This window comes from Leptosomus discolor, unplaced genomic scaffold (assembly GCF_034619465.1).
Source record: "Leptosomus discolor isolate bLepDis1 unplaced genomic scaffold, bLepDis1.hap2 HAP2_SCAFFOLD_40, whole genome shotgun sequence".
Taxonomy (NCBI): domain Eukaryota; kingdom Metazoa; phylum Chordata; class Aves; order Leptosomiformes; family Leptosomidae; genus Leptosomus; species Leptosomus discolor.
Genome location: NW_028237745.1, coordinates 2,085,111 through 2,091,536, shown reverse-complemented (window position 1 = coordinate 2,091,536; position 6,426 = coordinate 2,085,111).

Below are 6,426 nucleotides of genomic sequence, written 5' to 3'. Positions count from 1 at the left end.
GGGGCGTCTCCACCAACCGGGCTTCTTTGAGAGCGAAGGAGAAGCTGGTAGAAGTTCACAGAACTCCAAGGGGCGTCTCCACCAACCGGGCTTCTTGGAGAGCGAAGGAGAAGCTGGTAGAGGTTCAGACAACCCAAGGGGCGTCTCCACCAACCGGGCTTCTTTGAGAGCGAAGGAGAAGCTGGTAGAAGTTCACAGAACTCCAAGGGGCATCTCCACCAACCGGGCTTCTTTGAGAGCGAAGGAGAAGCTGGTAGAAGTTCACAGAACTCCAAGGGGCGTCTCCGCCAACCGGGCTTCTTTGAGAGCGAAGGAGAAGCTGGTAGAAGTTCAGACAACTCCAAGGGGCGTCTCCGCCAACCGGGCTTCTTTGAGAGCGAAGGAGAAGCTGGTAGAAGTTCAGACAACTCCAAGGGGCGTCTCCACCAACCGGGCTTCTTTGAGAGCGAAGGAGAAGCTGGTAGAAGTTCAGACAACACCAAGGGGCGTCTCCACCAACCGGGCTTCTTTGAGAGTGAAGGAGAAGCTGGTAGAAGTTCACAGAACTCCAAGGGGTGTCTCCACCAACCAGGCTTCTTTGAGAGCGAAGGAGAAGCTGGTAGAAGTTCACAGAACTCCAAGGGGCGTCTCCGCCAACCGGGCTTCTTTGAGAGCGAAGGAGAAGCTGGTGGAAGTTCAGACAACTCCAAGGGGCGTCTCTGCCAACCGGGCTTCTTGGAGAGCAAAGGAGAAGCTGGTAGAAGTTCAGACAACTCCAAGGGGCGTCTCCACCAACCGGGCTTCTTTGAGAGCAAAGGAGAAGCTGGTGGAAGTTCGGAGAACTCCAAGGGGCGTCTCCACCAACCGGGCTTCTTTGAGAGCAAAGGAGAAGCTGGTAGAAGTTCAGACAACTCCAAGGGGCGTCTCCGCCAACCGGGCTTCTTTGAGAGCAAAGGAGAAGCTGGTAGAAGTTCACAGAACTCCAAGGGGCGTCTCCACCAACCGGGCTTCTTTGAGAGCGAAGGAGAAGCTGGTAGAAGTTCACAGAACTCCAAGGGGCGTCTCCACCAACCGGGCTTCTTTGAGAGCGAAGGAGAAGCTGGTAGAGGTTCAGACAACCCAAGGGGCGTCTCCGCCAACCGGGCTTCTTTGAGAGCGAAGGAGAAGCTGGTAGAAGTTCACAGAACTCCAAGGGGCATCTCCACCAACCGGGCTTCTTTGAGAGCGAAGGAGAAGCTGGTAGAAGTTCACAGAACTCCAAGGGGCGTCTCCGCCAACCGGGCTTCTTTGAGAGCGAAGGAGAAGCTGGTAGAAGTTCACAGAAATCCAAGGGGCGTCTCCACCAACCGGGCTTCTTTGAGAGTGAAGGAGAAGCTGGTAGAAGTTCACAGAACTCCAAGGGGATTCTCCACCAATGGGGCTTCTTTGAGAGCGAAGGAGAAGCTGGTAGAGGTTCAGACAACTCCAAGGGGCGTCTCCACCAACCGGGCTTCTTTGAGAGCGAAGGAGAAGCTGGTGGAAGTTCAGACAACTCCAAGGGGCGTCTCCACCAACCGGGCTTCTTTGAGAGCGAAGGAGAAGCTGGTAGAAGTTCAAAGAACTCCAGGGGCGTCTCCACCAACCGGGCTTCTTTGAGTGCGAAGGAGAAGGTGGTAGAATTTCAGACAACTCCAAGGGTTGTCTCCACCAACCGGGCTTCTTTGAGAGCAAAGGAGAAGCTGGTGGAAGTTCAGAGAACTCCAAGGGGCGTCTCCGCCAACCGGGCTTCTTTGAGAGCGAAGGAGAAGCTGGTAGAAGTTCAGACAACTCCAAGGGGCGTCTCCACCAACCGGGCTTCTTTGAGAGCGAAAGAGAAGCTGGTAGAAGTTCACAGAACTCCAAGGGGCGTCTCCGCCAACCGGGCTTCTTTGAGAGCGAAGGAGAAGCTGGTAGAAGTTCACAGAACTCCAAGGGGAGTCTCCACCAATGGGGCTTCTTTGAGAGCGAAGGAGAAGCTGGTAGAAGTTCAAAGAACTCCAGGGGCGTCTCCACCAACCGGGCTTCTTTGAGAGCGAAGGAGAAGCTGGTAGAAGTTCAGACAACTCCAAGGGGCGTCTCCACCTACCGGGATTCTTTGAGTGCGAAGGAGAAGGTGGTAGAATTTCAGGCAACTCCAAGGGGTGTCTCCACCAACCGGGCTTCTTTGAGAGCAAAGGAGAAGCTGGTAGAAGTTCACACAACTCCAAGGGGCGTCTCCACCAACCGGGCTTCTTTGAGAGCGAAGGAGAAGCTGGTAGAAGTTCACAGAACTCCAAGGGGCGTCTCCGCCAACGGGGCTTCTTTGAGAGCGAAGGAGAAGCTGGTAGAAGTTCAGACAACTCCAAGGAGCGTCTCCACCAACCGGGCTTCTTTGAGAGCGAAGGAGAAGCTGGTAGAAGTTCACACAACTCCAAGGGGTGTCTCCACCAACCGGGCTTCTTTGAGAGCGAAGGAGAAGCTGGTAGAAGTTCAGAGAACTCCAAGGAGCGTCTCCACCAACCGGGCTTCTTTGAGAGCGAAGGAGAAGCTGGTAGAAGTTCAGACAACTCCAAGGGGCGTCTCCGCCAACCGGGCTTCTTTGAGAGCGAAGGAGAAGCTGGTAGAAGTTCACAGAACTCCAAGGGGCGTCTCCGCCAACCGGGCTTCTTTGAGAGCGAAGGAGAAGCTGGTAGAAGTTCAAAGAACTCCAGGGGCGTCTCCACCAACCGGGCTTCTTTGAGAGCGAAGGAGAAGCTGGTAGAAGTTCACAGAACTCCAAGGGGCGTCTCCACCAACCAGGCTTCTTTGAGAGCGAAGGAGAAGCTGGTAGAAGTTCAGACAACTCCAAGGGGCGTCTCCGCCAACCGGGCTTCTTTGAGAGCGAAGGAGAAGCTGGTAGAAGTTCAGAGAACTCCAAGGGGCGTTTCCACCAACCGGGCTTCTTTGAGAGCGAAGGAGAAGTTGGTAGAAGTTCACAGAACTCCAAGGGGCGTCTCCACCAACCGGGCTTCTTGGAGAGCGAAGGAGAAGCTGGTAGAAGTTCACAGAACTCCAAGGGGCATCTCCACCAACCGGGCTTCTTTGAGAGCGAAGGAGAAGCTGGTAGAAGTTCAAACATCTCCAAGGGGCATCTCCACCAACTGGGCTTCTTTGAGAGCGAAGGAGAAGCTGGTAGAAGTTCACAGAACTCCAAGGGGCGTCTCCGCCAACCGGGCTTCTTTGGGAGCGAAGGAGAAGCTGGTAGAAGTTCAAAGAACTCCAAGGGGCATCTCCCAGGGATATGAGGGGTTCAAAGTGGGGCTCTGAACCACCTTGGAGGAGTCAACGTCTCTGGCTGGGGCTGTTGGTCTCCGTTCTATGAATATGAAGCCGGGAACTGGTGGGAAAAGGGGACTTGGGGGCGCTGGAACGGGGCTGTCCTGTAGCATCTGGGGGGTGTGCGCTCTCCTGAGGGTGGTAGGTCCACGCTGGCTGTTCCCAGGACCCTTTTGGTCCGTGGCAATAGCTCCCAAGAGGCCTTTCTCCATCACCCTGCTGGGGACAGAGGTGAGGGTGATGCTCCTTCCCGGAGGTGCCTCCTTCCAGCCAGCAGGCACCTCCCCTGATCTCCACAACCTGCCAGTGGCCTCAGGAGGCTGTCGACCACCTCCTGCAGAACCCTCGGGGACGTCCCGTGGACTCCCATCAGCCCAGCCGAGCTTCTCCTCGGACTCCCTGCTCTTCTCCTCCATCCAACCCTGGGGTCTCCCTGACGCCATGGGGGCCACGGGGTCCCGGCAGACTGTGCGGGAAGACCCAAGGCCAACCCAAGCAAGGGGTGGGAGGCCTGGCAGGACCCACTTCTCCTGCGCCAGGGGGACGAGCGGGCTGGGAGGGCATCACGTGGTGGTGATCCCAGCCCCCACCGGGTCACTTTCTCACCACCAGGAGCCGCTCAGTGTCAACCGGCAGATGGACATCATGGAAGAGACCCGCTCGGTCAACGCCCTCTCCAAAGCTCTGGCCACCTTGAAGGTGGCTGCTGAGCTCCTGGCCGTGACGGGTGGTGACCCGGAGCGCCTCCTGCCCCAGTAGGTCCAGCAGGAGCTGAGGATGGACGCCGGCGCCAAGCAGTTCCAGGATGTGCTGGTGGGTGGGGAGCTTGGGCTGGGTGGGAAGGGGGACCTCCGTGCCTTCCCTCCTGCCCTTCTGGGCAGGGCTTTGCGTCTCCCATGGCTCCCACCCCCTTCACAAGGTCCCCAAGTCTTGTGTCCCTGGAGGGTTGGGGGTCTCCTGCTCCGAGCGAAGCGGTCCCGGGCACCTGGGTGGGTCTCAAAGCTTGGCTGGGTGGTGCCAGGTCTTCGTGCCGAGGCCACCAACACCTCGGGGACACCTTGAGCCCTTGTGGGCACCACCGTGGGGGGTCGCTGGTGACGGGGGAGCCAAACGTTGGATGGCTGAACCGGGCAGCGGAGGCGCAGCCGTCGGGCGGCGGCGGTGGCCCGACGTGTCCTCCTCCAGGACACGCCGGAGGGGAGCGCGGGCGGGACGTCTCCAAGGAGCTGAACGCCCGTGCCTCTCTGTCCCCCTTCTTCAGGTGGTGCCCAACACCCAGCTGAAGCACACCCTGTGGCTGTGGCGGGTCCTGGCTGCTGGTACAGATGAACCAGATGAGGGAGAAGAGGTCGGGGGATGAGAGAAGGTTTGTCCCCCACCCCGGGAGGAGAAAAGAAACACGTTGCCGCAGCCCGGCGGCAATTTTGACACCCCTGTCTCATCCCTTCCCGGGTAAAATCCAGGACTCCGGCCCATCCTGAAGATAATCCGCTCCCCTCAAGAGTACGCCCACGTCTTGGGAGCTCTCTGGTGGCCCTGATCTGAGGTTCTAGGCCACAAGAGGGTCGTGGTTCTCCTTCCTCCGTCAGGCATCTCCTCCGGACCCATCTGGGTGGGGTGTGCTGGGGTCTCCCTCTTGCTGAAGCTGGTGGTCTTTGCAGGATCCCTCCTGCCTCATCCCCGAGCAGTTCCAAGGGCAGCTGAACGCAAGGGAGGCCAAAGCCCTTGTCCAACACCAACCCCGACCTCTTCCTCACGGAGCTCCACGCGATGATCACGGTGGCGTTGTCCAGATCTCAGCCCGAACACCAGTAAGTGCAGGTCGTGACCCGGGACGGCCACGAGCGGTGGCAGGAGCTGCAGCTCCCCGGGGAGGTTTGGTTGGGGAGAGACCTCTGAAGGTCTCTGGTCCGTGCCCAGCCCCAGACAGGCCACTCAAGGCTTTGTCTGGTTGGGGGATCTTTGTCGTTGGAGATGCTTGTCTTGGGGGCTGTCCCAAGGTGGCATCACCCCTGATGGGAAGAGGTTGTCCTTATGCCCAGGCATCAGCCCCGTGGGCTCCTGGTGCCACTGGAGATAGCCCAGGGCAGCCTCTAGCATGAGCTGGTGGCCATCAATGACCAGCAACCTTGGCCATCATTGAGAGCCACCATCGACCAGCAACCTTGGCCATCATTGAGAGCCACCATCGACCAGCAACCTTGGCCACCATTGAGAGCCACCATCGACCAGCAACCTTGGCCATCATTGAGAGCCACCATCAACCAGCAACCTTGGCCATCATTGAGAGCCACCATCGACCAGCAACCTTGGCCACCATTGAGAGCCACCATCGACCAGCAACCTTGGCCATCATTGAGAGCCACCATCAACCAGCAACCTTGGCCATCATTGAGAGCCATCATCGACCAGCAACCTTGGCCACCACTGAGAGCCACCATCGACCAGCAACCTTGGCCATCATTGAGAGCCACCATCGACCAGCAGCTTTGACCAAGACAGTGCTTATTGTTGACAGCCAACACTGACCATGGCTTGCTGCTGGGGGTGGTGGGACCTCCATCCCACCTCCATCTGCTCACCCCCTCCTCTACTCTGCCTCACCCACAGGCTGAAGTACGCCTTTAAGTTCTTCCTGGAAGACAACCGAGTCCCTGCCGCCTTTGTGGCCACCCTCACGGAAGCCCTGGACCCAGACGTTCCCGTCAAGAACATCCTCTCTGTCTGGAGGACGGCTGCGAAGACCAGCCAGATCAAGGTCCCTGCCTACGGCCAGGAGAGGCCACCCCAAGGCAGCCATTACCCCCCCTTTCTTGCAATGACCCTGCTGGTGGCTTGTCCCCGTGGCCACAGAGGAAACGGCTACCCCGATCCCAGCTCTGGGGGCAAGACGTGAGCTGCGTGTGGGCTCCTGGAGCAGCTTGAGCTGCCAAATCCCTGAAATCCCGCTCCCCCGCTGCCTGAACCTGCTGAGAAGCTCCCACCCGGAGCCACCACTGCTCCCTCGGGGACCCCAAGGGTCCCCATCCCTCCAACCCTGCCGAGCCACAGCAAGAACCTGGGGAGCATCCCCATGGACACATCCCCAGCGCTGCTACCCTTGTCCTCGGGTGGCCACCTCTACCCCCCACCCCC